Source organism: Ranitomeya variabilis, chromosome 1 (assembly GCF_051348905.1).
Source record: "Ranitomeya variabilis isolate aRanVar5 chromosome 1, aRanVar5.hap1, whole genome shotgun sequence".
In the NCBI taxonomy this organism is placed as follows: domain Eukaryota; kingdom Metazoa; phylum Chordata; class Amphibia; order Anura; family Dendrobatidae; genus Ranitomeya; species Ranitomeya variabilis.
In genome coordinates this window covers 883,214,748-883,233,120 of record NC_135232.1, presented here as the reverse complement: position 1 = coordinate 883,233,120, position 18,373 = coordinate 883,214,748, and positions in this window count along the sequence as shown.

The following is an 18,373-nucleotide window of genomic DNA, read 5'->3' as shown; positions in this document are numbered from 1 at the left end:
GCACAAATGACAAAGTTAGAGGTAGGTATAAGGTCATTAAAGACGATTTCAGGGAATTAGGCTGCAAGCTTAAAACAAGGACCTCCAAGGTGGTATTCTCTGAAATGCTGCCTGTACCACGTGCCATGCCAGAGAGGCAACGGGCTGACTGCTCAGTTGGCTACAGGTTCTACGCCAATGGGCTGTACCTCAAAGGGGAGGGTGCAGCTTTGCTGGGGGAGAAAATGGCTAGAAGGTTGGAGGAGTGTTTACCTAGGGATTGGGGGAGGTTATTCATTTTATAGGAGGGAAATATAGTGCAGATAGTGACCTGACACAAATAAAGAAATTGGGGGTGGCATGGGGAGTAGGGGTTAGAACAGTTAATAATTTAAGAAAGAATAGAGGTACAGAGAGATACATAGATACATAAAGTGCATGTATACTAATGCCAGGAGTCTCACCAACAAAATGGAGGAATTAGAATTAATTTTGATGGAACAAAATTATGACCTGGTGGGGATTAGGGTTGAGCGACTTTTACTTTTTTGGGGTTGAGTTGGGTTTTGCAAAACCCGACTGTGTCAAAAGTCAAGTCGAGTGAAGTCGGCCGATTATCGCGAAAAGTCGGGGATCGACCGAAACACGAAACTCAATGCAAGTCAATGGGGAAGCATAGTTGGCAGTGAGTGGAGGCCAGGAAAACACCTACAGTGCCCATTTTAATGGCAAAAACATCCATTCTTGTTACTGAAGCTTGTCAATATTAATTTACTTTATAATAATAGTTAGGCATTGGAAATTGGGGGTCATTTGGCAAAAGTTGTGGGGGGTAGGGCTGGTTAAAGTTTTTAGTGGGCCCAGGAAACGTGGACTACGTCACGGCGGTGGAGCAGGGAGAGGTAAGTATTTAACGTTGCAAGTGCTGTGATCCTGAGCAAGCAGGGGGGGCCCACTCGTTGGCATTGGCACTGGCACAGGGCCCCTCACAGTACGGCGGTGTGTTTGCACGGCGGGGGCAACTCCCACCGGCAGCGACACTTTTGCATACTATGAGGGGCCCTGTGCCAGTGACGTCGCCAACAAGTATGCCCCCCACCTGATGAAGGAACCGGCACTTTCACCTGCACCTTCCTCTTTGTCCCCGTATAAGATGGTATAGTAAGCGGGAAGAGGAACCTGACTTTCAGCAGGGTCAGATTCTGTCTGTGTAGAGTGCAAGGGGAATGTAGTGGTCTGGGTCAATGTACCAGCGGACTCATCTAGCAGTGGCTGGGCAATGGGCAGGATGAGGAGGAAACACAGATCTAGGCCCAAATAATAAAGTGGTCTAAATGCACTTCAAAATTGGTAACAGGACTAACCAGGCGGCATTGCTTTGTTCAGTGGAGGACAACTGTAATGAGAGGCTGACACAGTGAGTAGGGCCAAATAAGTAACTAGGCTAAATGCAGTTCTAAATTGGTAACAGTAGGAAACAGGTGACACTGCTTTGTTCAGTGGAGAACACCAAGCAGCGGCAGACACCGTTACTAGGCCCCAACCAAACTAGTAGGCCAACTGCAGTGTTACATTAACAACTACCTAATGAGAGCCTGAAGGTTGAAGCTCAAGAAAAACAAACAGGAGGAAACCCAGGAGTGGCAGACACCGTTAGAAGGCCCCAATCAAACTAGTAGGCCTGATGCAGTGTTATCTAAACAACTACTTAATGAGAGCCTGAAGGTTGAAGCTCAGACAAGGAAACCTGGAGGAGAACACCAAGGAGCGGCAGACACCGTTACTAGGCCCCAACCAAAGTAGTAGAGCAACTGCAGTGTTACATTAAAAACTACTTAAAGAGAGCGTGAAGGTTGAAGCTCAGACAAGGAAACCTGGAGGAGAAAACCAAGAAGCGGCAGACACCGTTACTAGGCCCCAACCAAAGTAGTAGGGCAACTGCAGTCTTATATAAACAACTACTTAATGAGAGCCTGAAGGTTGAAGCTCAGACAAGGAAACCTGGAGGAGAACACCAAGGAGGAGGAGAACACCAAGGAGCGGCAGACACCGTTACTAGGCCCCAACCAAAGTAGTAGGGCAACTGCAGTCTTATATAAACAACTACTTAATGAGAGCCTGAAGGTTGAAGCTCAGACAAGGAAACCTGGAGGAGAACACCAAGGAGGAGGAGAACACCAAGGAGCGGCAGACACCGTTACTAGGCCCCAACCAAAGTAGTAGGGCAACTGCAGTCTTATATAAACAACTACTTAATGAGAGCCTGAAGGTTGAAGCTCAGACAAGGAAACCTGGAGGAGAAAACCAAGGAGGAGGAGAACACCAAGGAGCGGCAGACACCGTTACTAGGCCCCAACCAAAGTAGTAGGGCAACTGCAGTTTTACATTAAAAACTACTTAATGAGAGCCTGAAGGTTGAAGCTCAGACAAGGAAACCTGGAGGAGAACACCAAGGAGGAGGAGAACACCAAGGAGCGGCATACACTGTTACTAGGCCCCAACCAAAGTAGTAGGGCAACTGCTGTCTTATATAAACAACTACTTACTGAGAGCCTGAAGGTTGAAGCTCAGACAAGGAAACCTGGAGGAGAACACCAATGAGCGGCAGAAACCGTTACTAGGCCCCAACCAAAGTAGTAGGGCAACTGCAGTATTACATTAAAAACTACTTAATGAGAGCCTGAAGGTTGAAGCTCAGACAAGGAAACCTGGAGGAGAACACCAAGGAGTGGCAGACACCGTTACTAAGCCCCAACCTAAGTAGTAGAGCAACTGCAGTCATATAAACAACTACTTAATGAGAGCCTGAAGGTTGAAGCTCAGACAAGGAAACCTGGAGGAGAACACCAAGGAGGAGGAGAACACCAAGCAGCGGCAGACACCGTTACTAGGCGCCAAAAAACTAGTAGGCCAACTGCAGTGTTACATTAACAACTACCTAATGAGAGCCTGAAGGTTGAAGCTCAAGAAAAACAAACAGGAGGAAACCCAGTAGCAGCAGACACCGTTAGAAAGCCCCAACCAAACTAGTAGGCCTGATGCAGTGTTATCTAAACAACTACCTAATGAGAGCCTGAAGGTTGAAGCTCAGACAAGGAAACCTGGAGGAGAACACCAAGGAGCGGCAAACACCATTACTAGGCCCCAACCAAAGTAGTAGGGCAACTGCAGTGTTACATTAAAAACTACTTAATGAGAGCCTGAATGTTGAAGCTCAGACACGGAAACCTGGAGGAGATACACCAAGGAGCGGCAGACACCGTTACTAGGCCCCAACCAAAGTAGTAGAGCAACTGCAGTCTTATATAAACAACTACTTAATGAGAGCCTGAAGGTTGAAGCTCAGACAAGGAAACCTGGAGGAGAACACCAAGGAGGAGGAGAACACCAAGGAGCGGCAGACACCGTTACTAGGCCCCAACCAAAGTAGTAGGGCAACTGCAGTGTTACATTAAAAACTACTTAATGAGATATTGAAGGTTGAAGCTGAGAAAAGGAAACCTGGAGGAGAACACCAAGGAGGAGGAGAACACCAAGGAGCGGCAGACACCGTTACTAGGCCCCAACCAAAGTAGTAGAGCAACTGCTGTCTTATATAAACAACTACTTACTGAGAGCCTGAAGGTTGAAGCTCAGACAAGGAAACCTGAAGGAGAACACCAAGGAGCGGCAGACACCGTTACTAAGCCCCAACCAAAGTAGTAGGGCAACTGCAGTGTTACATTAAAAACTACTTAATGAGAGCCTGAAGGTTGAAGCTCAGACAAGGAAACCTGGAGGAGAACACCAAGGAGGAGGAGAACACCAAGGAGCGGCAGATACCGTTACTAGGCCCCAACCAAAGTAGTAGGGCAACTGCAGTCTTATATAAACAACTACTTAATGAGAGCCTGAAGGTTGAAGCTCAGACAAGGAAACCTGGAGGAGAACACCAAGGAGAAGGCGAACACCAAGGTGCGGCAGACACCGTTACTAGACCCCAAAAAAAGTAGTAAGGCAACTGCAGTCTTATATAAACAACTACTTAATGAGAGCCTGAAGGTTGAAGCTCAGACAAGGAAACCTGGAGGAGAACACCAAGGAGAAGGAGAACACCAAGGAGCGGCAGACACCGTTACTAGGCCCCAACCAAAGTAGTAGGGCAACTGCAGTTTTACATTAAAAACTAGTTAATGAGAGCCTGAAGGTTAAAGCTCAGACAAGGAAACCTGGAGGAGAACACCAAGGAGGAGGAGAACACCAGGGAGCGGCATACACTGTTACTAGGCCCCAACCATAGTAGTAGGGCAACTGCTGTCTTATATAAACAACTACTTACTGAGAGCCTGAAGGTTGAAGCTCAGACAAGGAAACCTGGAGGAGAACATCAATGAGCGGCAGACACCGTTACTAGGCCCCAACCAAAGTAGTAGGGCAACTGCAGTGTTACATTAAAAACTACTTAATGAGAGCCTGAAGGTTGAAGCTCAGACAAGGAAACCTGGAGGAGAACACCAAGGAGCGGCAGACACCGTTACTAGGCCCCAACCTAAGTAGTAGAGCAACTGCAGTCTTATATAAACAACTACTTAATGAGAGCCTGAAGGTTGAAGCTCAGACAAGGAAACCTGGAGGAGAGCACCAAGGAGGAGGAGAACACCAAGCAGCGGCAGACACCGTTACTAGGCCCCAAAAAACTAGTAGGCCAACTGCAGTGTTACATTAACAACTACCTAATGAGAGCCTGAAGGTTGAAGCTCAAGAAAAACAAACAGGAGGAAACCCAGTAGCAGCAGACACCGTTAGAAAGCCCCAACCAAACTAGTAGGCCTGATGCAGTGTTATCTAAACAACTACTTAATGAGAGCCTGAAGGTTGAAGCTCAGACAAGGAAACCTGGAGGAGAACACGAAGGAGCGGCAAACACCGTTACTAGGCCCCAACCAAAGTAGTAGGGCAACTGCAGTGTTACATTAAAAACTACTTAATGAGAGCCTGAATGTTGAAGCTCAGACAAGGAAACCTGGAGGAGAACACCAAGCAGCGGCAGACACCGTTACTAGGCCCCAAAAAACTAGTAGGCCAACTGCAGTGTTACATTAACAACTACCTAATGAGAGCCTGAAGGTTGAAGCTCAAGAAAAACAAACAGGAGGAAACCCAGTAGCAGCAGACACCGTTAGAAAGCCCCAACCAAACTAGTAGGCCTGATGCAGTGTTACCTAAACAACTACTTAATGAGAGCCTGAAGGTTGAAGCTCAGACAAGGAAACCTGGAGGAGAACACCAAGGAGAAGGAGAACACCAAGGTGCGGCAGACACCGTTACTAGGCCCCAAAAAAAGTAGTAGGGCAACTGCAGTCTTATATAAACAACTACTTAATGAGAGCCTGAAGGTTAAAGCTCAGACAAGGAAACCTGGAGGAGAACACCAAGGAGGAGGAGAACACCAGGGAGCGGCATACACTGTTACTAGGCCCCAACCATAGTAGTAGGGCAACTGCTGTCTTATATAAACAACTACTTACTGAGAGCCTGAAGGTTGAAGCTCAGACAAGGAAACCTGGAGGAGAACATCAATGAGCGGCAGACACCGTTACTAGGCCCCAACCAAAGTAGTAGGGCAACTGCAGTGTTACATTAAAAACGACTTAATGAGAGCCTGAAGGTTGAAGCTCAGACAAGGAAACCTGGAGGAGAACACCAAGGAGCGGCAGACACCGTTACTAGGCCCCAACCTAAGTAGTAGAGCAACTGCAGTCTTATATAAACAACTACTTAATGAGAGCCTGAAGGTTGAAGCTCAGACAAGGAAACCTGGAGGAGAGCACCAAGGAGGAGGAGAACACCAAGCAGCGGCAGACACCGTTACTAGGCGCCAAAAAACTAGTAGGCCAACTGCAGTGTTACATTAACAACTACCTAATGAGAGCCTGAAGGTTGAAGCTCAAGAAAAACAAACAGGAGGAAACCCAGTAGCAGCAGACACCGTTAGAAAGCCCCAACCAAACTAGTAGGCCTGATGCAGTGTTATCTAAACAACTACTTAATGAGAGCCTGAAGGTTGAAGCTCAGACAAGGAAACCTGGAGGAGAACACGAAGGAGCGGCAAACACCGTTACTAGGCCCCAACCAAAGTAGTAGGGCAACTGCAGTGTTACATTAAAAACTACTTAATGAGAGCCTGAATGTTGAAGCTCAGACAAGGAAACCTGGAGGAGAACACCAAGCAGCGGCGGACACCGTTACTAGGCCCCAAAAAACTAGTAGGCCAACTGCAGTGTTACATTAACAACTACCTAATGAGAGCCTGAAGGTTGAAGCTCAAGAAAAACAAACAGGAGGAAACCCAGTAGCAGCAGACACCGTTAGAAAGCCCCAACCAAACTAGTAGGCCTGATGCAGTGTTACCTAAACAACTACTTAATGAGAGCCTGAAGGTTGAAGCTCAGACAAGGAAACCTGGAGGAGAACACCAAGGAGCGGCAAACACCGTTACTAGGCCCCAACCAAAGAAGTAGGGCAACTGCAGTCTTACATAAACAACTACTTAATGAGAGCCTGAAGGTTGAAGCTCAGACAAGGAAACCTGGAGGAGAACACCAAGGAGGAGGAGAACACCAAGGAGCGGCAGACACCGTTACTAGGCCCCAACCAAAGTAGTAGGGCAACTGAAGTGTTACATTAAAAACTACTTAATGAGAGCCTGAATGTTGAAGCTCAGACAAGGAAACCTGGAGGAGATACACCAAGAAGCAGCAGACACCATTACTAGGCCCCAACCAAAGTAGTAGAGCAACTGCAGTCTTATATAAACAACTACTTAATGAGAGCCTGAAGGTTGAAGCTCAGACAAGGAAACCTGGAGGAGAACACCAAGGAGGAGGAGAACACCAAGGAGCGGCAGACACCATTACTAGGCCCCAACCAAAGTAGTAGGGCAACTGCAGTGTTACATTAAAAACTAATTAATGAGATACTGAAGGTTGAAGCTCAGACAAGGAATCCTGGAGGAGAACAACAAGGAGGAGGAGAACACCAAAGAGCGGCAGACACCGTTACTAGGCCCCAACCAAAGTAGTAGGGCAACTGCAGTGTTACATTAAAAACTACTTAATAAGAGCCTGAAGGTTGAAGCTCAGACATGAAATCCTGGAGGAGAACACCAAGGAGGAGGAGATCACCAAGGAGCAGCAGACACCGTTACTAGGCCCCAACCAAAGTAGTAGGGCAACTGCAGTGTTACATTAAAAACTACTTAATGAGAGCCTGAAGGTTGAAGCTCAGACAAGGAAGCCTGGAGTAGAACACCAAGGAGGAGGAGAACACCAAGGAGCCGCAGACACCGTTACTAGGCCCCAACCAAAGTAGTAGGGCAACTGCTGTCTTATATAAACAACTACTTATTGAGAGCCTGAAGGTTGAAGCTCAGACAAGGAAACCTGTAGGAGAACACCAAGGAGCGGCAGGCACCGTTACTAGGCCCCAACCAAAGTAGTAGGGCAACTGCAGTGTTACATTAAAAACTACTTAATGAGAGGCTGAAGGTTGAAGCTCAGACAAGGAAACCTGGAGTAGAACGCCAAGGAGGAGGAGAACACCAAGGAGCGGCAGACACCGTTACTAGGCCCCAACCAAAGTAGTAGGGCAACTGCTGTCTTATATAAACAACTACTTATTGAGAGCCTGAAGGTTGAAGCTCAGACAAGGAAACCTGGAGGAGAACACCAAGGAGCGGCAGACACCGTTTTCTAGGCCCCAACCAAAGTAGAAGGGCAACTGCAGTGTTACATTAACCCCTTCCCGACCTTTGACGCCACGTAGGCGTCATGAAAACCTGTGCCAATCCTACCCATGATGCCTATGTGGCGTCATGGAATGATCGCGTCCCTGCAGAGCGGGTGGAAGGGTTAACTCCAATTTCACCCGATCTGCAGGGACAGGGGGTGTGGTACTTCAGTCCAGGGGGGCTTCACCCCCCCGTGGCTACGATCGCTCTGATTGGCTGTTGAAAGTGAAACTGCCAATCAGAGCGATTTGTAATATTTCACCTAAAAAACTGGTGAAATATTACAATCCAGCCATGGCCGATGCTGCAATATCATCGGCCATGGCTGGAAACACTGATGTGACCCCCCCCCCAAGCCACCGATCTGTGGTCCGCTCCCCTCCGTCTTGTGCTCCGCTCCCCCGTCCTCCTGTCCGCTCCCCCGTGCTCCTATGCCACCCCCCCGTGCTCCGACGCCCCCCCGTGCCCCGATCTCCACCCCCTTAAACTTACCGAGGCTCCTGGTGTCCATCCGTCTTCTCCATGGGTGCCGCCATCTTCCATCTGCCGGCCGGCAGATTCGTTCCAGGTATATTTTGATCACTGAGATATAACCTATCACAGTGATCAAAATAAAATAAATAAAAAAATAGTAAATGACCCCCCCCTTTATCACCCCCATAGGTAGGGACAATAATAAAAAAAATAAAATGTATTTTTTTCTTTTTCCACTAGGGTTAGGGTTAAAACTAGGGTTAGAACTAGGGGTAGGGTTAGGGTTAGGGATAGGGGTAGGGTTAGGGGTAGGGTTAGGGGTAGGGTTAGGGTTAGGGCATGGGCATGTGATAGAAATATATATATCATGTAGATCTCACTTGCATGTATACTCCTCTATAATCAAATATATACTTATATACTCACAGCTAATATATACATTATAATAAATGGCTTAAAATGGCTGACAATGAACTGATATAAGCCTGATATAAGCCAGACAGATTGTATGGGGGTTTTCCATCTCAAAAGCGGAAGTTGGGTCAGATGTCTGAAATAATGCCTAGAATATAGCTGAATCTTGCTGAAACGGCAGACCAACAGTGTCAGATGTCTCAACTCTGTCCTACATGCAGAGAGCTCAATTCTAGTTGCTTAATCAGCTTAATCAGCAGTCATATGAGCATTAATCACAATATTCCATATATGTTTAGATAACCAATGACAGAAGAGCTAGACAATATGGTAATTAACTAACCACCCCTGACAACCCCTAACCACTCCTTTCTATGTGAAAATATAAAACTATGTATGTACCATAAAGTATCAGTATTGATGGAATGTTGTTCTGACACAATGGTGTTGCAGTCTCATTCCTTGAGCGCTCAAAATACTCAGTCTAATTGGGAGCGGCCGCAGCACACACAGAGGGATAAATTTATCCAACCCAAATATTTCCATAACATTAATGGCGCCCAACAGTGAGGCACGGATGAAACGCACGGGATCCTTCTGACCAGAGATACGGAGGTTTTAGCCATGGCCTTGGCACAGGGGATGGAGACTGTGCAGCTCCATAAGGTAAGAAAATGTTATCATCTTACCTGAAAGTCCCCTGTGCCCAGTCCGGGTCTATACCTCTTGCCGGTCAGGTGTGGTCACCAATCCCCAGGTAGTGTAAAAAATCCGAAGCCGAATCCAGACCCTGGGAGGTGTCTGCTGTGTGCCGTGTATATGTTCTGTGTTTGTGTAAGATCCGGGAGAAGGAAGGAAAAGTGACTTTTGTTTGGGGTGGCTGGGTAATGGACAGCAGGAGGTCAAATCGCTGAATAAGTTATCACAGATTCCCGTGCAATAGGAGAGACAGAAGGTCACGGGACAGGCAGTTCCATGTTCCAGGCTCGGATGGTGATAGCTTTGAGGGCTGCCACAGATTCCCGTAGCCGGCGGCCAGACAGGACGACCGGAGCGGAGGGTGGTAGAGTTGGCATATGCGTGCCAGTGCGATTGATAGTTGTCTGTTCCCAGCGCAACCTGCACGTGTCACAGAATTAAAAAGGGTGATTCTCCCGGACGTCTCTATCTGTATCTGTTTCTGTTTGTGTCATGTACTATTGCCGCTTTAAGAAGCATGAAATAGTAAAAGAAAGTTTTGGGTTTTTTTTCCTCTCTCTTGAACTTCCTCTTTTTTCAGCTGCGAGCAGAGATGTATTGTAAATCACACTGTCACATCTGGGTTTTTTTCCTGACTGTTTTCAGCTGCAATGCTGGCTATGTGTAGTTTTTTGTGAAGAAGTGAAATTAAATTGTATCTATCATTTTTGATGTGACATACGTGTTTTCAGATACGTGATTTTAGTGACATTTGATATTATTGCAATAGCATACGGAATAAAAAGAGGAAGTGTGTCTCTGACTGTATTTGAGCGCAGAGATTCTAAAAGAAAAAAAGGAGAGGAGAAAAGTCGTTTTAATTTTTAATTTCTTTTACTCTCTTAGAGAGTCTTTTTCTTTTTGCGGCATTTTAACGTTTTTTTAATTAAGTTTTCCTCAATCTTCAATCTCTTTACCTTTTTTACTTTTTTTGGGGGGAAAAGTTTTTTTTTCCCTTCCCTTTTGTATCAAAATTTTTTTTTGGTTGTGAACTAAGTTTTTGACGGTTTTTCTTATCGTTTTGGGTTTTTTCTTAGAGTTTTAAATACTCATTTTTTGAAGGGTTTTTTTTTTTTTTTTTAGTACTGTTTTTTTCATTTTTGTGTGTTTTTCATTTTTTTTTGCTTTTGCCATGAGGAATAAAGTGGCCAAGCAACAGGAGAGTCTTTTTACTTCCTAATGAGAAAACAGCCCCTAGATGGTGGCAGAACACGAAGGTGTTAAGTATGTGAAGATTTTTGGAAGGTATAAAGTATGTGAAATTCATTAGAATGGCAGACTTCAAGCTGCAGAATGGCATGACGTAGAAAGGATAATAAGGGAAGTTAGCTGATGTTAGATTGCTGAATGCCAATACATGGTATGAAGTAGCAGCAGAGCTTACATCGTTTAGGTGGTACAGAAAGTTATGTGAGCAAACCAGGAAGTGATTTTTGTGGGTATGAGATGGGAGAATCTGCGCAGTAGGTAGTTATTTTTGCACAGTATGTGGTGCGCCCCGTCTCTCCCTACAGGGAGAAGTCATAATTGCTCCTCTCTATTATTCTTGTTGTTCTTCTCTATCCTCCTTTTTCTGTTGTCAGTCTTTTCTCTCCGCATTCTTCTCTCTCACTCTCCTTTCCTCTCCTCTTCATCCACTCTTTTCTCTTCTCTCTCTTCCCCTCTCTCTCTCTCTCCTCCATACCCTTCATCTTCTCAACCCTCCTTCTCCACTCCCCCACCACACCTTTCTCCTCCTTCTTTTCCTTCTCCACACCCATCTCTCCTCACCCTCTCTCTCCCCTCCTTCTCCACTCCTCTCTTCTCCTCCCTCTCTCTCCCTTACACACCTCCCATCTTCTCCTCCCTCTTGTCCACATTCTCTCTCCCCTCCTACTATTCCTTTGTCTCACTCATCAACCCCTCCTCCTTCTTCTTCCTCTTTTTTCCTCTTCGTTGCCGGCTGGGCCAACGCCCAATTCAAACAATATGGTGCTTACAGCACAAGGTTCCCCTTTCTATGCCCCTGGCACAGTCCAGCCATTGCCAGTTGTGATATCGGGGAAAGAAGGTGAAAATCCCCCTACACACAATGCAGTGGGCAGCCCCCAGACATATCAGGCAGCAGACAGCTCAGCCCTGGGTGCAGAGGGGGGAGGACTGATATCACCATGTATTGATAATGTACAACTTCAGCACCAGTCAGAGCTGCCTACATTCACACCAACATAGAACTATAAGCCTAATCCATCACAGCTTCAGCAAGGGGGGAGACATCCTCACATAAAAAAAGCAACTTCTAAGTCCAATATCAGTCAGTGTACGACCCCAGTACAAGCTATCACAACTATTCCTCTGATGAAGATGAAGAGGGAACATCATACATGCTGTCCAGTACTAGAAAAGAAACCCACAGGCACCAAGAATGCAAGGGCAGATAGAGGCACCACCATTACACTATGTGCACTGCACTTCAAGTCAGGTGACAATCTTCCAGACCCAGGGATGCATCCCATGCCATTTTACCAAAGAATGTAGCAGAACCAGTGAAAATATGCAGCCACCTGGAATGATCTCTGGGCCATGAATGGAAATAGAAGCAGGTGATGAACTCTGGCCAATCATGAAGGAACAATTCAAACTTCCAGCAGAATTAGATGTACACGCTTGGGAGTCAGGGCCACAGCTAATTGAACAGCTCAGAGAGTGGGCCAAAGGCAGATTGGCAGGACAAGCCATGACATGAGCCAAGACAAGACAGAGTCTGTAAAGAAGATTCATGGCAGAGTAATGCAAGTATTCCAAGACTTGGGCTTCACCATTCATGACCAGATACACAGGCAAATGTTGGCACAGGCCTTTGTGCATGGACTGAGACAGCCAATTAGGAAACCACTGATAGTGGCTAGGCCTGAGAACAGGTCAATAGCAATGGACTGACCCAGCAAAAATGTTTTATGTGCGCCTAGGAGACTGTTTATTGCCGATTGTCACCAAAACTGCTGCCATTATAGCACCACAAAGAGCGCAAAGGAAACGGGTGCCGTGCTGCTGACAACGCCGGAAGGGGAGCCAGAGGTGAAGACGCTGCAAAGCGCCGCTCAACACACCGGAAGAACCGCTGCAGACTCCAGAGAGGAGACAACGACCTCAATAAGGTTAACAAAGGGGAGAAGCTATGTCGGAGCAGGGGGAAGAAGTGATGGCAGATGCAGCCGCAGCCCCTGTAATGCCCCAAGACCTTGGGTTGGATGCAGCCGCCGGTCTCATGGCACCCCCCGGCCTCGCCACGAATGCACCTGCAGGCCCCGTCTTACCACCGCAGCTTCAATCAGCAGGCCGGACCCCGCTGCCGCTGCAGTACCCATCATGCTGTTGTCCACAGTAGCCAAAGGGATTGAGTCCCAACCAGGGGTGCAGAAGACAGCCCCTCTCATGGTGACCACTGACCTGGAAGCGCAACCACCCTACAAAGACAGAAGAAGTGTCAAGTGTTACATCTGTGGCGAGTTTGGCCATTTCCAGAACCAGTGCAAAGCACCCATGCCCCCGAAGAGACTGGACCCATGCAACCCAAGAGTTGGTCCAGGGAAACAGGTCAAGGAAGAAGTGCAGAAAGCAGTGAAGTACCCCGTCCATAGGACAGAGGCAAGCAAGCCAGGTCCGCAAGACACTACGCTCCTGACATGTAAAACTTCATCTGCAAGACCAATACCTCAAATTACCCTTAAAATGGATGGCGTTGTCAGATCCAACGTGGTGCAGCCAGAAGTGTGATGACACCTGTGGAACTCACTGATCCCACCTGCCTATCAGAATCCTCTTTGTCTCCCATGGGCATTGATGGTCAAGTCAGACATTCTCAGCTTACAAAGCCACTGAGCGTGTGCACTCAGCCAGGACACTCTATCCTGTCCCAGTTTGTGGGGTAAAGGACCTGCCACTCAACCTGCTGGGAGCGAACCTACTGCAGAAGCTGAAGGCAACCACAGTGTTCCACGAAGATGGAACAGTGACACTTTCTTCATCCCTGACCCAAGAAGAGTCATGCTGGTGGCCCTACAAGAACATTAAACAATCGATGAGGCCTACCCAAGGAGGTACTGGATGTAGTACCAGAAAGTCTATGGTCTAAGGGACCCCAGCACGTGAGAAAACCTCAAGTTGCCCCAGTACGGGTGTCACTCAAGCCATGTACCCCGTACCCTCGTAAGGCCCAGGCCAGGCCTAGAGTCAAGCTGCCTCTGACCAACTGAAGGTCTACCTGGAAATAGGAATCATTGTTCCTCGCACATCGCCTTGCAATACCCCGTTTTTCCCCGTCAAGAAAAAGACTGTAAAAGGAGAGCCAGCCAAGTTCAGAATGGTATATGACCTGAGAGCTGTGAATGACGCCACGGTGTTTGAAACTGCAATTATGCCGAATCCGCACACTCTGCTCTCAAATGTGCCTGCCACAGCAAAAGTGTTCACAGTGACCGACCTGGCTAATGTTTTTCTCCAGTGTTCCCCTTCATCTGGAAGACCAGTCCCTGTTTGCCTTAATGCACCAGGGGGGACACCACACATGGACAGTGATGCCAAAGTGGGCCCAGAACAGCCCTTCACAGTTCACCAAAGCAATGTCCACAGTTCTCACCAACTGAGTCACAGAACAAGCAGAAGTAACCCTGCTACAATACATGGACAATCTACTCCTTTGTGCAGTTGACTTTGACACGTGTAAAGCCCTTTCCTTGTATCTCCTACTCTACCTGGCGGAGCAGCACTGCAAGATCTCAAAGAACAAAGTCCAGTGGTGTCTGAAGCAAGTTACGTCCCAGAGACACTGTATTGCTCACCAGGCCAAACACCTGACAGATGACCGGAAGACCACAGTGGAGAAGATGGTTCCTCCAACAACTCCAAAGGTGCTACAGGCCTTCCTTGGTCTAGTTTCGTATTGCAGAGCCTGGATCCCTGATGCTTCCGTCCTAATGCAGCCTCTGTGTGAATACGTCAGCGTGACCCCGTTCCTCCAGACAGATGTGGCCTTCAGTTCGTTCAAGAAGTTAAAAGGCTCTGTAGTCTCAGCGCCAGCACTAGGCCTATCTGGCTACGAGAAGCCATTCCGTCTCTACTCGATGAGAAGAGAAGGCCTTGCTACTGGAGTCCTGATGCAGCTTCAATGGGGAAAGCAGAGACTTTCGGACTACTTTTCAGCTTACCTGGATCCAGTTGCAAGGGGAGCCTCTTCCTCCCGCATGAGAGCAGCAGTTGCAGCACACGCCCTCCTGGACAGGACTACTGACATCAGTGGAAAAACCATTGGAAATCCTGGCTCTGCATGACATCTCAGCAATCCTCAACCAAACCCAGCCAAAACATCTCTCCACCGCCAGGCATCTTCGCCTCCAGTGCTCTCTACTCCTGCCTGACAATGTCACCATCTCCAGATGCACAGTCCTCAACCCGTCCACTCTACTCCCACTCCCAAGGGGGGATACAGATATGGACCCTCAGATAAAAAGTCTGATCAAAATCTGCATGATACCTTCTGCAGGGATCTGAATTTGCTCCGGATGGATGACCATGATTGCTTCAGCATCATGCAACTACCCAAGGACTACCCAAGGTGGCAGAAGAGCCACTGACCAACCCAGAGTTGATCCTCTATGTGGATGGCTCCAGATTCGCAGATGATGAAGGAAGATTCCACACGGGATGTGCAGTGACCAGCAATCAAGAGATCCTGTGGTCCAGAAGTCTGCCGCCCAGTCTGTCAGCCCAGGAAGCAGAACTGATAGCGCTGATGAAGGCCTACCAGATGGCAGAAGACAAGACTGAGAAAATGTATACCGATTCAAGGTACTTGCATGGCATAGCACACGACTTCGGACCCATCTGGGCTGCAAGGGACTTCATAACAGCAAGCGGAACAACCGTGAAGCATCATGGAGCCATTAAGGACCTGCTGAACACACTTCAACTTCCAAATGTGGTGACAATGCTAAAAGTCAAAGCGCATGGAAAACTGAACACAGTAGGGGCACGAGGCAACAACATGGCGGATATGGCAGCCAAAGAAACAGTCAAGGGAAGACAATATGGACAAGTGGAAGAGGTCGTAGAGCCGGACGGCTACTACAGGACGGCTGAAGACAGGAAACCTGACAAGATGACATCCTGGGATCTGCTCAAAAAAGCTGCAAGAGCAAGCCCCAAAGGACAAGAAGGAATGCTGGATGCAGAAGTGAGCAACACATGAAGAAGGAAGGGTATACTCAATGGACTACAAACCCTGTTTACCCCGAAGCATGTACCCTATGATGGTCCAGTGGGCACATGGGCCCACACACAGATTAAAGACACAGATGAATGATCCGATTGGTGCTTACTGGTTCGCTCCAGAAATCTCCACCCTAACAGCCAAGTTCATAAACAGCTGTCTGACCTGTGGCAAATGCCACCCTGGAAGAATGAAGAAAGTTCCCACACATCGTCTTGCCAGACCACTGTACCCCCTTCCAGAGGATCCAGATAGACCACATCCAGATGCCGCCAAGTGGAGGATTCGAATATGCCCTTGTGGTCGTGGACATGTTCTCAGGATGACAGCCAGAAGCTTTCCCAGTGAAGAACCAGTCAGCAAAGACTACTGCAAAGAAGCTACTCTCAGAGACGAGATATGCAGCTATGGGGTCCCAGAAGCGATAGAGAGTGACCAGGGACCCACATTCACAGCAAACCTCACATGAGAGATCTAGTCAGCAGTAGGGTCAGACTTAGGCCTACACACTCCCAATCACACTACTCAGTGTTAGGCATACTCCCAGAGGCCCAGAAAAGCTGTTACCATATGAAATTTTGTTTGGGTCTAGTCCCAGGTTAGGGGTATCCTTTCCCTCAGCAGCTGATTATGCAATATGATACTTTGTCTGCTTATGTAATTGAAATCACCAAGAAACTTGCTAACATCCATTCTCGAGTTTTTTTCTCCATTGCCAGATCCAGATTCAGTGTCCGGTATGCACTCCTAGAAGCCAGGAGACTGGGTGTTGGTGAAAAAGTTTGTAAGGAGAACACCACTCGATCCCAGATTTGATGGTCCTGCTCAAGTGCTGCTGATGACACCAAACTCTGTGAAACTAGAGGGAAGACCCACTTGGATCCACTCATCGCATGGCAAGAAAGCTCCCCTACCAGAAGATGACATCCAAGCCAGAATGATGTTGCGGCCAGACCGAAAAGATGACCTACCTGATAAAGACTACACATCGCTCACTACACATGCTATTGACTAAGAGACTGATTGCAACGAACCCCTGTTAGGGACAGATCTCCTGACCGCCCATTTGCGAAAAGTCTGTACGGAGTGGGGCACAGGCGTTAGGCTTGTGTCAGTTCGCCGACAGCACAAAAGAGTTGCAGCGCTTTGGGACAGGAGGCTAGGATTAGGGCAAGTGATATCTAAGGGGGGCTTGTGATAGAAATATATATATATCATGTAGATCTCACTTGCATGTATACTCCTCTATAATCAAATATATACTTATATACTCACAGCTAATATATACATTATAATAAATGGCTTAAAATGGCTGACAATGAACTGATATAAGCCTGATATAAGCCAGACAGATTGTATGGGGGTTTTCCATCTCAAAAGCGGAAGTTGGGTCAGATGTCTGAAATAATGCCTAGAATATAGCTGAATCTTGCTGAAACGGCAGACCAACAGTGTCAGATGTCTCAACTCTGTCCTACATGCAGAGAGCTCAATTCTAGTTGCTTAATCAGCTTAAATCAGCAGTCATATGAGCATTAATCACAATATTCCATATATGTTTAGATAACCAATGACAGAAGAGCTAGACAATATGGTAATTAACTAACCACCCCTGACAACCCCTAACCACTCCTTTCTATGTGAAAATATAAAACTATGTATGTACAATAAAGTATCAGTATTGATGGAATGTTGTTCTGACACAATGGTGTTGCAGTCTCATTCCTTGAGCGCTCAAAATACTCAGTCTAATTGGGAGCGGCCGCAGCACACACAGAGGGATAAATTTATCCAACCCAAATATTTCCATAACAGGCACACAGTGCGGATTTGGCTGCGGATCCGCAGTGGATTGGCCACGGATCCGCAGCGGATTGGCAACGGATCCGCAGCGGATTGGCCACGGATCCATAGCGGATTGGCCGCGGATCCGCATCAGATTGGCCGCTGCAAATTCGTAGCAGTTTTCCATCAGGTTTTCAGTACCATGTACACATATGGAAAACCAAATCCGCTGTGCCCATGGTGCGGAAAATTCCGTGCGGAAACTCTGCGTTGTATTTTCCGCAGCATGTCAATTCTTTGTGCGGATTCCGCAGCGTTTTACACCTGTTCCTCAATAGGAATCCGCAGGTGAAATCCACACAAAAAAACACTGGAAATCCTCTGTAAATCCGCAGGTAAAAGGCAGTGCCTTTTACCTGCAGATTTTTCAAAAATCGTGCGGAAAAATCTCACACGAATCTGCAACGTGGGCACATAGCCTTAGGGTTAGGGTTGGAATTAGAGTTAGGGTTGGAATTAGGGCTAGGGTTGGAAATAGGGTTAAGATTAGGCTTGTGGTTAGGGTTACGGATAGGGTTAGGAGTGTGTTGGGGTTACAGTTGTGGTTAGGGTTGGGATTAGGGTTAGGGTTGGGATTAGGGTTAGGATTAGGGTTAGGGTTGGGATTAGGGTTACGGGTGTGTTGGGGTTCGGGTTGTGGTTAGGGGTGTGTTGGGGTTAGGGTTGTGATTAGGGTTATGGCTACAGTTGGGATTAGGGTTAGGGGTGTGTTGGGGTTAGTGTTGAAGTGAGAATTGAGGGGTTTCCACTGTTTAGGCACATCAGGGGTCTCCAAACGCAACATGGCACCACCAATGATTCCAGCCAATCTTGCGTTCAAAAAGTCAAATGGTGCTCCCTCCCTTCCAAGCCCCGATGTGCGCCCAAACAGTGGTTTACCCCCACATATGGGGTACCAGCGTACTCAG